The following is a 13333-nucleotide window of genomic DNA, read 5'->3' as shown; positions in this document are numbered from 1 at the left end:
CTGAAGCACCACTTTAGCTAATGGGGCCTCCTGCTGCCACTGCGCCGCCAGAGCACAATTTCTGTTCTTATCCTGAAGCAAAGTTCTTAACCTGAAGCACTTTCTGGGTTAGCGGAATCTGTAACCTGAAGCGTATGTAACCCGAGGTACCACTGTATAGTCAAAGCTCTGGTTTTCCCAGTAGTGATGTATGGAAGTGAGAGCTGGACCACAAAGAAGGCTGATCGCCGGAGAATGGATGCTTTTGAATTGTGGTGCTGGAGGAGTCTCTGGAGAGTCCCATGGACTGCAAGAAGATCAAACGCATCCATTCTGAAGGAAATCAGCCCTGAGTGCTCACTGGAAGGACAGATCCTTCAGCTGAGGCTCCCAATATTTTGGCCACCTCATGAGAAGAGAAAACTCCCTGGAAAAGACCCTGATGTTGGGGAAGATGGAGGGCACAAGGAGAAGGGGACGACGGAGGACGAGATGGTGGGACAGTGTTCTCGAAGCCGCTTCTGGCGAACCAGAGCAGCGCACGGAAACGCCGTTTACCTTCCCGCCGGAGTGGTACCTATTTATCTACTTGCACTTTGACGTGCTTTTGAACTGCTAGGTGGGCAGGAGCAGGGACCGAGCAACGGGAGCTCACCCCGTCATTGCGGGGATTCAAAACGCTGACCTTCTGATTGGCAAGCCCTAGACTCTGTGGTTTAGACCACAGCGCCACCTGCGAGGCTAAACCCCGTATAGGGAAGCCTTTTAACGTGTATTACTATTATTTTTATATTTGTGGAAAGCTGCCTCTCAGAGCGGCTGATGTTTACTCAGGATCTCCTTTTTCTGTAACTGGAAGCCATGGGTTCGAGTTCTACCTTCCGGAGCAGGAGAAAACGAGCTCGTTCCACCTTCCACGTGACAGTTCTTCAGATGTTTGAAAACGGCTATCATATCTCTTTTTTTCCTTTGCGCCTGCCGGACAGGTGGAAATCCAACCGGTGAAGCTTTTAGCCCTTCTTTGCTTTTAAAAGCCAGGGCAAAACACTGACCCTGTTTGGTCAGCAGGTGGAGATAGTGGACCACAATTGGACCTGCTGGCTTTAACTCTGCAAAAGCTATATATATATATATACCGTATATACAAAAGACACAAGAGGCTTGCTTTGCAATGTAGTATTTCCCCTTTTCTTTTTAGAAGGCTGAAAAGCTCAGTTATTTGCATATATTTGCATATAATACTGCGAACCTAGAGACTTGCATATACAAAAGACACAAGAGGCTGCGAGAGAGTTGAAAGCATAGCTTATTTAATTTTTATACATTTTTTTCTCGTTTTTTGCAACCTTTTTCTTATTTTTTTTCACCCTTTTTCTTATTTTTTTCTCATTTTTTTTTTAAATTGTCCTTTTGGAATTTTATTTTTTTATTTTCCTTTTGCATAGGGGGTGGGGGGGTGGGCGGGGGGAGAGAAAAGGAACGAAAACCAGAGCCGGCTTTCGGATAATGGTACATTTAAAATAAAAAAACAAGGAAGAAAAGTGCATTGGCTAAAAAACAACAACAAAAAACAGTACGCGTATGACGAATGCTAGAATCAAATATTGTGAAAAGCAGTGGAGAAAAGCAAGCCTGTGTGTGCATGTGAGTGAATGGGGAGGCCATGGTGAGCCCGGCTGAAATGAGGAGAGAGAGATGAATTGCAGTTTGCTGTGTCGATGGACCGAGATCTGAGTTGCAGCCGATTATTTCGTTCCCTCGGGTACGTCTACACTGTATAGCGAAACCTCCACACAAACCCCAACCGCCCAACGAACCTTGGGAACTGTAGTTTAGCCGGGCGCCTGGGAACTGTGGGTTGACAATCCCTGTTTACAGCATGACAGGGCTGGGCTCGGAAGTTCGTTGTGCTCAGAGTAGACCCCTTGAAGAACGAAAGGATGGGCTTGACACAAAGGGTTCCAGGTGCAACTTTCCAACACATCTACTCTGAGTCGGGTTCTGTGCAACCCACCGTTCCCAGCAGAGAAAGGCCGGCCGCTAAACCAGTTTAAGGCTGCGGTGTAGACAGGACGCCCCTGAGGCCAGATCCATTTCCTCTTTGGCTGGGAAACGGTCTCAGTTCGCTCTTCCCGGCGTGGACAACACTGTGTATATGTGTGTTAACTTAGCAAGCAGCAAGCGAGAGAGTAAACTATTATTGCGACATCTGTAAAATATAAACGGCAGAAGTGTGTTTGCGCGTCAACGTCGGGGAAAGAAAACGAACTTCCGGTCAGATATACGGAAAAGAGGGGATCGGAGGAAATAAAAGATTGAAGGAAATGCGAATCGACGCCAGCTGGATCTTGGCCCGACTCTGAGAAACATTCTTGCCTCGGTTATCTCCCCACCCCACCCCAACGTTCCCTTCCTCTTCCTCCTCCTCTTCCAGACTACGCAACGACAACAGGGAACATGAAGACAAAAGGATAAAACTTCACAAACAGAAAAGTGTGGCTCAAGGTCTTGGGGACGGCGACATCCCAGCTGTGCAGTGCTGTCAGAGAAAGCGGTACGGGCCGATAAATTTGTCAAGTCTTGGTTTCCTCTTAGTTTCTCAGTCCCCCTATCTTAAATCCAGTCTGCTCGATTCGATTTCGGCATCTGTTTGCTTAAAAAAAAACCGCAGAAATATCCGCTTGCATTAATATACAGTGGTACCTCAGTTTACGAACGTAATCCGTTCCAGAAGTCCGTTCTTAAACCGAAACCGTTCTTAAACCAAAGCGTGCTTTCCCTAATGAGGCCTCCCGCCGCCGGTGCCCTTCCACCATTCGGATTCCGTTCTTAGATCGAGGTAAAGTTCTCAAACCAAGACACTATTTCTGATTTTGCGGAGTCTGTAAACCAAATTGTTCTTAAACCGGGCTGTTCTTAAACCGAGGTACCCCTGTAGTTGCTTTGTAGGTAATTTTGCCTCAACCATGCATTTTTTACCCTAATAGACAATTGATTGGAATATAGTGCATTATATCTACAGTGTTTTCCCAGGATTCCAGTGACGGAATTAGCATCCGGGTTTTTTGAAACTCAACAACTTGAAATACGGCAACCTTTGCAGAACTGCTCTGCAAAGTTTGTGGACGCTCGGATTTCGAAGGACCCCAGGATGTTGGGCTGATCGCATTGAAAAGCGAACCAAATTAATTCCCTTCCCTGTCCCTTTGACGGCTGCAAATCACACCCGTGTCAAATCGTTATTTTATTTGTAGTCAAGGACAGTTAATAACTCTTTCATTTGTATAGGTGCGATTTCTGAGAATGCGTTTTGTGTAGTCAGCCATCTAGCTATTTCTGGATCTGATTGCATTTGATTCCTTTGCTTGTGGAAAGTTCTGCAAGTTTTCCTGAATCGGACCGAACTCATAATAGGGGCGAGTGGGCGTGCCAATCAACTTAGCCCCGCCCACCTGGCTCCTCCTCCTCAACCAAGCCCTGCCCACTTGATCTACCCCTCGGCCAATCCTGACAGCACTGCAACAGCCAGGAGGTAAGTAGAATGAGGGGTGCCAAATCTCTCCTTCTAGTATTGAATTTGGGGCCTTTTCATACCAGTGTGTGTGGGGATAATAATATAGCAACGCCACAAATTTACAAGAGCAAAAATTACCCGGGGTAGATAGGTGATTAGGGCTCAAGGAAACACAATCCAGCAGTAAATTTCATAGGCACAGCATAAATTATATTTTTGGTATTCCAGAATGCTGCTGGCTTCTGTTTCCTTGGCGTGAGTATACAGTTATTGTCCTTGCCGTATTATTGTCCGACGACAGGTTATGGGACCAGAAAATCACAGCGCACGCCACAACCTTGTAGGTTCGAGACAGGACAGGGAAGCCTGTGTGTGTTAGCAGAAAGGGCGACGCCAGGAAAAGCAAACAAACCACGACTGATCCCAATAAAAACCTTATTTCCAAAGGCAGCCCCCACAAATAACAACTTCCCCCAAGCTTTGGGGAAACGGATGCAGCGATCGACAGAGCGGTTAAGCAGCCGCTCCTCCGACTGGCGCAGGAGGGCGAATGTCACGCCCACGCTTAATCCGGTTTCAATCCGGATTTCGACCGTGACGGCGGCCTCTCCCTCCTGCTCCCATGTCTTTTCCCCCCGGCGTCCTCGGCTAAACTGGATTCGGAGCGGTTCCGTCAGAGACGGAGCGTTTCACACACAGGCTGAATCAGTTCGGAAGCGGCTCATTTTGCAAGAAAGCTGGGAGAAAACTGTGGATAAGGCTGTCCTAGGTCTCTTCTGAAATAAACTTGGGGGGGGCAGAAGCTGGGGGTTGTTGCTGGGACATCGTCTCATCCTACAAGCCGTCGTCAAACGGCAGCTTCTATCAGCTCGCCAATATTTTCCCCGGGAACGCTTACGGTGTCTCTCCCTGCTACAACACCATCTCAGACCTTTTGAGGACAACGGAAAACCCTAAATCGACTCAAAACCCACCGCTTCTTAATTTTAATAACCCCCCTCCCCCAGTATCTTGTGGGGGGAGTGCCCCCCACCTCGAATCCACAAATGTGCAAGTTAAAAGAAGCTGGTGTTTGTGTGTGTGTGTGTTTTCCTTTTGAAAACAAAAGAGAGAGAGAAGCAGCAATTTAATAAAATTATATTGGAAAAGAAGTTTTCTTTTTCTTTTTAAAAAAGATATAGATATATATACACAGTGCTCCCCACCCCGGCCAAATTGCGAGATTATCCTGGCTTTCAAGGAAGGATTGTCAGTTTAGACTCTCATGCCCTTTGACCCTCCGGCCAGACCCATTTAAAAGAAAGAAAAGGGGTAGAAGGGGGAAAGACCTATCGCTTTAACGAAATCGCCTTGTTGGGGGCCGGGAAGCGATTTTGGGTGGGAGGGTGGAGACACCCACAGAGACGCGTCGGACGCGAGTCGCCGCGTCACCCAGGCGCCAAGAACGCCCCCCTTTCCGGCATAGCACCATAAAGGTAAATACAATATTCTGTACATGATTTCTCTGCCCCCACGGGGCCCTTTCAAGCAACCGCCCCCAAAGTATAAAAAATATGTAGTGCATGAGGAAGGCAGGAGGGCGCCCCCAAAAGCGTGCCTTGCATAGAAGTGGGAGTAAACTTCCTCGCACAGAGTCCACAGTGCGAATGGCGCTACGGGGAAGTTCTCGTCACCGACGGTCGGGGGTGAAGGGAGCTTGGTGTGTCCCCGGAGGACCAGGGTGAGGGGACCTCTTGCCCCTGCTCTAAGGAACATTCCCAGCTGCAAGCGAGAGATGAAGGAATGCCTCTATTCCATAGAGGCATTCTAACCCGGGAAAGGGGAGTGCTTCTTCAGAACTGGGTCTTCCTGTGATGGCCTGGGATTCAGACTCGGAGGCTGAACCTGAGGAATCCCAGCCTGCACAGGAGTCCCCGCCTCCAGAACCAGCTGAGCCGGGGCTGGGGCTTGAGCCTGAAAGGTCCTCACCTGTGCCGGGTCCTCAGGTGAGTCTGCTCTGGCTCCTGAGGTGATGGAGGACCCATTGCCTGCAGGTGCTCCACTCTCAGCCCCGTCAGAGGAAGCTGAGGTTGCCTCTGGGCCCGGTCACCCTCCAGCCTCTCCTGAGCTGCAGAGGCTCAGGGCAGAGAGGCGGAGGGAACTAAGTTCCCGCAGGAGGAGGGCTCGCCTCCAGGCCAGGAGAGGCGAGTCACCTGAGGATCAGGGCCGCCCTGTGCCTCGGGGCAGATAAAAGCCAGCCAGCCCCAGGCCCAAGTTGCGGGAACAACTTCGTTGGTAGCCAGTTCCTGCCTGCACCCTGTCCTGCCGGAGCTCCTGACCTCGCCCGACTCCCTGCCTTGGAGCCTTCAGCTTTGACAGACAGCCTCAATACTGCTCCCTCGACCTCGGACTGGACTCAGACCACACCTCACGGAAACCCACAGGACCAGCACACTTCCCTTTGTGGCCGGACTCTCACAGCCTCAACCTCCCTAGCCAGACGGAACGGAGGATGCAATTCAATTCAAGAGCTGTTGGAAAGCCATAGCACCCCACACACATCTTATGGAGGATGGGATGCCCCCCCAAACACCCTGGGGTTTCCTTCTCTTCAACCCGCAGCCTCCCTCCTCCCTCGCCTCCCTGATTGTCGGCAAGGCTGCTCCGCCGACGGCAGCTCGCCTGGGGCGAGTCGGAAATCACCTCCGGGCACCGCCGCTCGTCCTGCACCCCTACAAAGAGACGCCTCTCTCTGCACCCCCTAACTTAGTTCCCAATTCTGTTTATGGTTCCCGTGGCCTAGCCCCTTCCTCCTCCTTTTTAAGAAAAGTTTTCTGCCTTGGAGCAATTGCACATCCATCCTCCTCTCTTAAGACAGCCTCTATCCACCCCGGGGGTGCCAGAAATAAATCCGTAAGTGCAGCAGCTGCGGCGGGATTGCATAGGTGCTGTTGCTGCAAGGCTCTTGACCTGTGGTTTTTATGTGTGTTCGTGGAAATGCGCCCAAATGCCTCAATATTATTTTCAAAAGGCGGGCAGAATCTCAGCCCAAACCGCCTCAATTTCCCTCTCTTCCGCCAATTCAGGATGTGAGGCTGTTCAGGATTAGAGGCCCTGTTTTCTGGGTCTCAGCTCAGGGGCAGAGTGCCTGCAGAAGATTCCGGGTTCGATTCCCGACGGCAGCTCCCAGCAGGGCTGGGAAAGGCTTTCCAAAATACTGGACAGCTGCTGAAAGCCAGTGTAGGCTGCCCAGGGGGCCCAACTCAGTATAAAGCAGCTTTCTACTTAAACCAACCCTTCACCCAGGACAATGAGGACTAGAATATTGCGTTGTTTTTAGGAGAAGCCAATAGCTTTGCATGCAAAAGGTTGCAGGTTCAATCCCCGGCAATCTCCAGCTGTATTTACAATATGCCTACGATTTCTTTTTGGGGCAGCGGCCGAACAGGAAACACGGAGGGAAAGGTTAAAGACCACGGCCTGCCAGAAAAGGGTCAAATCTTCACCTCTGCGGAACTTTTGTATTTACGCCTGAGCCTCTGCTCTGCGGAAAAACTCCCATTCACAGCCTGTAGATTTGTGGCAAAGGATGGGAGGACTCCACTGGCCCCAACTTCCCAACAGTCCCCCCCAGGCAGTATGGCCTAATGGTCAGGGCAAACAGGAGTTGCAATTCAGAGACACCTGGGCAACCACAAGTCCCCACAAGTGACACAAAGCTGTCCTTTCTGGGGCTGCGAGTGCGAATCGTGCAGATCAGTGGGAAATTGGGGGGCAGGACGTTCCATCTCCAGCGGCGCCGCCTTGGGGGAAGAAGTCGAAGCACCCTGCCCCACAGATCTGGGGTGGGTGCCTGGCCTGTGGTCAGTAAATAAGGTGCTTTCGTTTATTTTATTTTAGATCCCTCTTCCGTCAGTTGCTGGTCAATACACCAGCAGACCAAAATTAAGTGCATAATAATAATAATAAGTAAGTGAACTTTTTTTAGCATTTTGGGGTGGGTGTAGATGGATCCAGTAGAATTACAGAATCAGAACTAGAATCTGGGGTGCCAACTTGAATAAAATATTGGGGAAGGGTAAGAAAGTATAACCGATCGCACAACTGATCGCAAGACGCAAGATTTGAACGGCGATGCCCATCAACTTTTGGAGAGAGGCGGTCCCCTCAAAGTTTATTGGGGACCCCGAAGGGACCTCGGCCCCTAGGAGTTGGCTCCTACAGTTGGAAGGGACCTCTGCAATGCCAGAATCCCAACACGCGGTCCCCCATCCAGTTCGAAACCACACCGGACCCTGCTTAGCTTTGCAAACGTGCTGGCTGCCTATCTTGCCTACAGAATACATTCTTAACCTGAAAATGCATTGACGTCATCAACGTGGCTAATAAGTTCTCTTACCTTGACAACGTCAGGGTTTTTAAAACGGCATTTCCACCCTACATCTATTGCTCCCTGGCAAGGAAGGACCTATCAACTTCCTTTCCCTCTCTTTCTAATTTTCCCCCAGTCTTAGATTCAGTTCTCCGCAGCAATTCGCCAAAAATAAAGCCCTCGCGAAAATTCACCGGCATTTTTCCATGCAAATTTCTCCCAACGAACACATTTTCCACATGCGGTTTTTGACTGTCGTGCACATTTTCGCGAACCGTTCCCCTCCTCATTCAATGCAATTTTTTTTTTTGCAAAAGTTCTTTGGCCAGAGAACAGCATTGCAAAATTCAGATCAATGCAAATTTCAAAAAGCGGGTGTGTTTCGGTTTTCCTTTGGGGAGGGTGAATGTGATAGCTCTGCAGTTAAATGCGAACTGAACCTTTTTTTTAATCCATCCCTTGGATTCAACAGCGTTCCAATTTTCATGGGTGTAAATAGGTATCTACTGCAGAGGGCTAAATTTGGTAAGTGGGCGGGGCTACCGACATGTCAATCACCTGATCACATGACGAGTCCAGTCAGGACTAATTTGACCCACAGGTCCTGGACTGCGTTCCTTCCAGAATTTTTTAATTTCTTGGGATCTCCAAACACAGAAGGGCCCTCTTAGCTTTTGCAGCCTGAGTAGGTAGTATTCTGGGATGTTGGGAAAGACCTCACTGCTCAGAGCTTTCCCGGAAGCCAGCTGCCGCGGAAATTTCTTCTCCCCCCTTTATATAAAGCCTTCAAACCGCAGCCACCATCCCACCTGCTCAACTGAACGAAAGCAAGCGGAATTGCAGAAAGCCGGCGAGTTAAAAAAGGACGAACTTTTCTCGCACCCGACGCCCCACACTCACAAAGTTCCATTTTTAAGATGCAGGTTTTGTGGGGATGAAGATGGGGTGGGTGATATACAATGGAAGGAATCTAGCGTCGGGGGAAAACAGGGTTGGAACCTCAGAGAAGACCCATCGGATTTAATGGGCGCAAATCAGCCACAACCACACATCTCCATAGGTCTGCCGGGATTGTGATTCCCTTGGTTATAACTTTTAGGTTCAAATGTGCCTATGGCACAATTCTGCCACTGTTCATTAACCCCCCCTGCTGCAGCCCCCCAACCCCCCTGCCTTTCCCCCAGGCACCGACAAGAGGTAGCAACAGATATGGCTATCTCTGCTTCCCCACCTTTGATACCAACTTTTCAAAACAAAACCCACCTTAAAAAACCTCTTTAGTTTCAGGGTGCTCAAAGCAGTCTTCAGAGGAGTCTACTGTTCTCTCTCTGCATGAGTCACTGAACCAGACACGGCTCTTCCTTAGGAAAGAATTCAATTCTGCCAAGCCTGGGCTCTGAATGGATGACATCGCCTCACTCCCACCAAGCACAAGCCAGTTGAGAGCAGGGCAGGGGCCCGATCCAGCACGTCCCTCTTGCGTTCTCACCAGCCCAAAGCAGTATTGCAGGCACAGACCAACAAGGGACTGGAAGACAGCCAAGCGGGCAGAGATTCGCTCAGAGGGGCGGCGAGCGCCTTTTTGCTCTCAAACGCTGGAGGAGTTAGGTGGCCCACTTGCAACCCAGCACATGCAAAGAACTTTCTGTTGAAACAAACAACACCCCCCAAAAAACCTAGAACCTCACGGTATTTGCCCGCACCTCGCTCCACTTCGAAACATGCACACACCTACGTCTGACCCTCCCTCAATCTACTCCAGAGGCCGAATGCCGAATGCAACGGGAAGTAGAAAGTTGGGGCTGGAATAAGGGCATTACTTGCAAGCGGGGGCGAGAGGACCCCCCCAAAAAACCCCAACCAGTCCTTCTCTGCCATGCTTGCCAACTTTGACCTATTAGAAAGAAGTCGTCAAGATTTGCAAAATTCAAGCCTAGCCCCAAGTCACCCAACAGGCAAGGCAATCTAATTTCGTCGCCGCTGATAATTAAGAGATTACCTACAGGGGCGTGCCGCATATTGGGGGAAAAACCCCTCCCCATTTTTTCATTTCTGTTCGTGACTGGAAGACGTGGAACCACAGCCAGGGCGGAAATCGCCTCTGCCGCCCTATGTTGGCACCGACCGGTGGGTGGCGGCGCAGGATTCAAATTCTCATTGTCTGTCTCTCGTGGGTGGGGGGTGATGTCTACAGTCTTAGAACACCAGCTTCCCCCCCAAAAAGAAACGCCCACCGGGTATTTTTAAAGGGGTTTTTTTTGCAACAGTGATGGTGAAGCGGAACCTCCAGCGGCAGGAGCAATCTATTTGAAAAGACGCTGGAGACAGACAGCAAGGGACGCGCTGGTCCCGTTTTTGGGGTGTCCGGGGGGCAATCTGGGGTGATAATGTTGCAAATGCTGTTGACAAGTTTTTTTGGGGGGGTTGCTACAGGCCAGCGATCCCCGAAGCTCGTAGTTCCCCGTTAGAGGGCAGTGAGATTATGGAGGGGGGCAAGGGAGCAGTTGAGGGGCACCAAAAAACCAATACAGTGGACGCTCAGGTTGCGAACATGATCTGTGCGGGATGCACTTTTGCAGCGGCACGTCTGCGTGGGTTGCGATTCGGCGCTTCTGTGCATGCGCAAAGAGCGATTTAGCGCTTCTGCGCATGCACGACTCCCGAAACCCGGAAGTAACCTGTTCCGGTACTTCTGGGTTTCGGCAGGTCTGTAACCCCAAAAAACGCAACCTGAAGCGCCTGTAACCCGAGGTATGACTGTACTCTTCATTCGCTTTGCCGAGTTAATTAAACTAAATAGTTTCGATCGGACTTGGCGTAAGTGTGGAATTAACCGCGGCCGTTTTGAATTTTATTCTGTTGTTACACTCCTGCAAATCGCTTATTCGAATGCTTTTTTTAATAGGGCGGGCATGGGAGATGAGCTTATTATGGGATGAAAGGGGCGGCCTCCTGGAAAAAGTTTGGGAACTGCTGGTCTAGACAGACCCTGGGTCTCATCCAGGCACAGAGACCCCCAACTTACTTTCGGAGAAATGGCAAGAGCTGTTAAGACAGGGGAACAGCCTCGGAACAGACTCTTCTTCCTTGTAGGGTATTTAAATCAAAGTTGCGTGGAGAGTTTTTGACGTTTTATAGTGTTTTTAACGTTTTGTTTCGAGCCGGCCGCAGGGGCTGGGGCAACCCAGCCAGATGGGGCACCGTGCAAATTATAAAATTATTATTACTATTACATTATTATTATTAGCTGCGATCCCTGCTTTGCAGGGGGCTGTAATAGAGGACCTTTGAGGCCCCTTTCCAACTGTACAATACTATGATTTGTTGAGGCCGAGCAAGTGCAAATAGGACTTAACGGGAAACAGCTAACAGCCTCTCATGTCTTGGGGTTCGCTTGCTTTTTTTAAAGACACACTGGACTCTGACTTGTTGAGCACAAAGGTACTTTAACCGCCTCTTGAGAAATCAATCGCTCTGAAAAGTGTGACGACCCCCCCCCCAAAAAAACGGACTGCTGGCAATCAAAGGAGTCCCAGCATAGCTCTGTACATGCTACAAGCACCCAAAGCGAGCTCCGCCGGCAGACCGCGAGACGTCGAATCTCGGGGTTGTGGATTCGAGTCCCGCGCAATGGGGGGTTGGGCTGGATGACCTCGTGCGGTCCCCTCCGACTCGATGATCCTAGGAGTTAGGAAGGGACTGTGTAGCCCGTGAGGACCAAAAGCGGTTCTAGAGCGGTCCCGATTCACCCCCTTGTCGCCCCCACGGTTGCCTCTGCTTAAACAGGCGAGGCGGGTTGTGGCACAAAACCGCCAAACCTGTTGAGTCGAAGAGGTCCTCTCTGGCCCTCTCCTTCCTCTCTGGCCCTCTCCTTCCACCCAGGGGCATTTATGGAGTGGGGCAACCCTCCATAGCGACAAAGGAGCGTGTGCGTTTGCGCGCAGGGAGAAGAGGAACCCGTGTGCCCGAAACGCGCCCCACCTTTTTGCACAAGCCCAGAACACCGAACCCCCTCAAAGCCATCTCGGCCACCCGGCAGCCTCTTTCAGAAACTTCGGGACCAACACAAAAAGGAAAGAATTAAAAAACAACATCCGAAAACCCTCGCTTCACTTCCTCCATTGCAATTTGCCCTCGCGTGACCCCGTCCGTAATGCTGATTTTATTTTTTTAAAAAGGCAATAATTCCCCCCACCCACCCTGCATATCTCCCCCCACCCCATACACGCATTAAAAGCATGCAAACAGATCTGTGCATTAAATCTCATTAAAGTTAATACATTTTTTTCTCTGTAGAAGGCAAGGCACATTATGTGGTATAAAACATCTTTCTCTCGTTTTTTTTCCGTTTTTTCGTTTTTTTCTCTCGTGCAAATTCGGGCGGGGAGAGGGGGCGAGGAGGGGAGGGAGCGGTGGGTTTCTTCTACCAACCCCCACCCCATTTCGTTCCTCATCGGAGAGGCGGAGCCAAGTTTTTTTGGGGGGGAGGCGAGAAGGGGGCGGGGCTTATGTATTCTTGCCATGCACACATTCTCAGCCAGCTGATTGGTTGAGCTAGGTCACATGAGTTCCTGTTCCGAAAGCACCATGCAGTCTATAGTGGCAAAAGGGTTTTAAAAAATCTCTCTCGGTTCCTTCCGGAAACGCCTCCAAATATACGCTTTACGATTTCCGTTTTAAAAAATAATAACGACCCTCATGGGAAGGTAACCAGCTTTGTGGTTTAATTTCAGCTTGGAGAAAACCCATGTTTTGTTTTGTTTTTCCGGGGGGACGGGACGGGGTTGTGGGTCGCTCCCACCCACTACTGGCTAAACCTGGCGTCAACATTTCTCGTTATATAAAGGTGCAGAGATGTAAACAAGAGTCGCTGGGAACTGCCCCCCCTTTCCGCCAAACGCTGCCCACTGGAGGGGACGGCTTTGGGGTTACCTAACAAAGTGTTTTCCCCTCCCCCATGGCCTTGGAGGAGGAAGTGGAGGGGTCAGGTGGGTTTTTGCATATGCAAACGCAAGCCCCAGGTGGGCGGAGAAGCCACAGCCCCTGAGGATAAGTCGCGAGCGACGTCGTCGTTGGAAGCATCATTCAGAGGGGCGACAGGCACTGCGGCCCCAATCTTTCTGGCCGCGAAGCTGGGCTGAAGACAGAAGACCCCGGGAACGGGGGAAAGTCCTCCTGGGAATCAGGCGAGACCAGGTCAAAGGTCCCACAAAACCGCTGCTGTTTCGTCCGAAGGAGCTGCGCCGGAGAAGTCCGTGCCTTTTCTCAAAAACTCACAACTCTTCTTCTTCTTCTTTTTGTACATCTGAAGGCTCAGAGACTCCTGGGCGAAGGAGATTGGGTGCGCCACAAACCGGTTTGGGTAAAAAACAACAACCCCAAACATATAAAAACCAGAAACAACACGTCTCACATTTCAGATCTTTAAGCTAGGAGACAGGAACAGGTTCGAGACTTCTGGGGGGTGAAAAACCAGCCTCGTGCCTCTT

The sequence above is a fragment of the Podarcis raffonei genome, chromosome 18 (assembly GCF_027172205.1).
Source record: "Podarcis raffonei isolate rPodRaf1 chromosome 18, rPodRaf1.pri, whole genome shotgun sequence".
Lineage (NCBI taxonomy): Eukaryota > Metazoa > Chordata > Lepidosauria > Squamata > Lacertidae > Podarcis > Podarcis raffonei.
Note: the sequence above shows the minus strand (reverse complement) of the source record.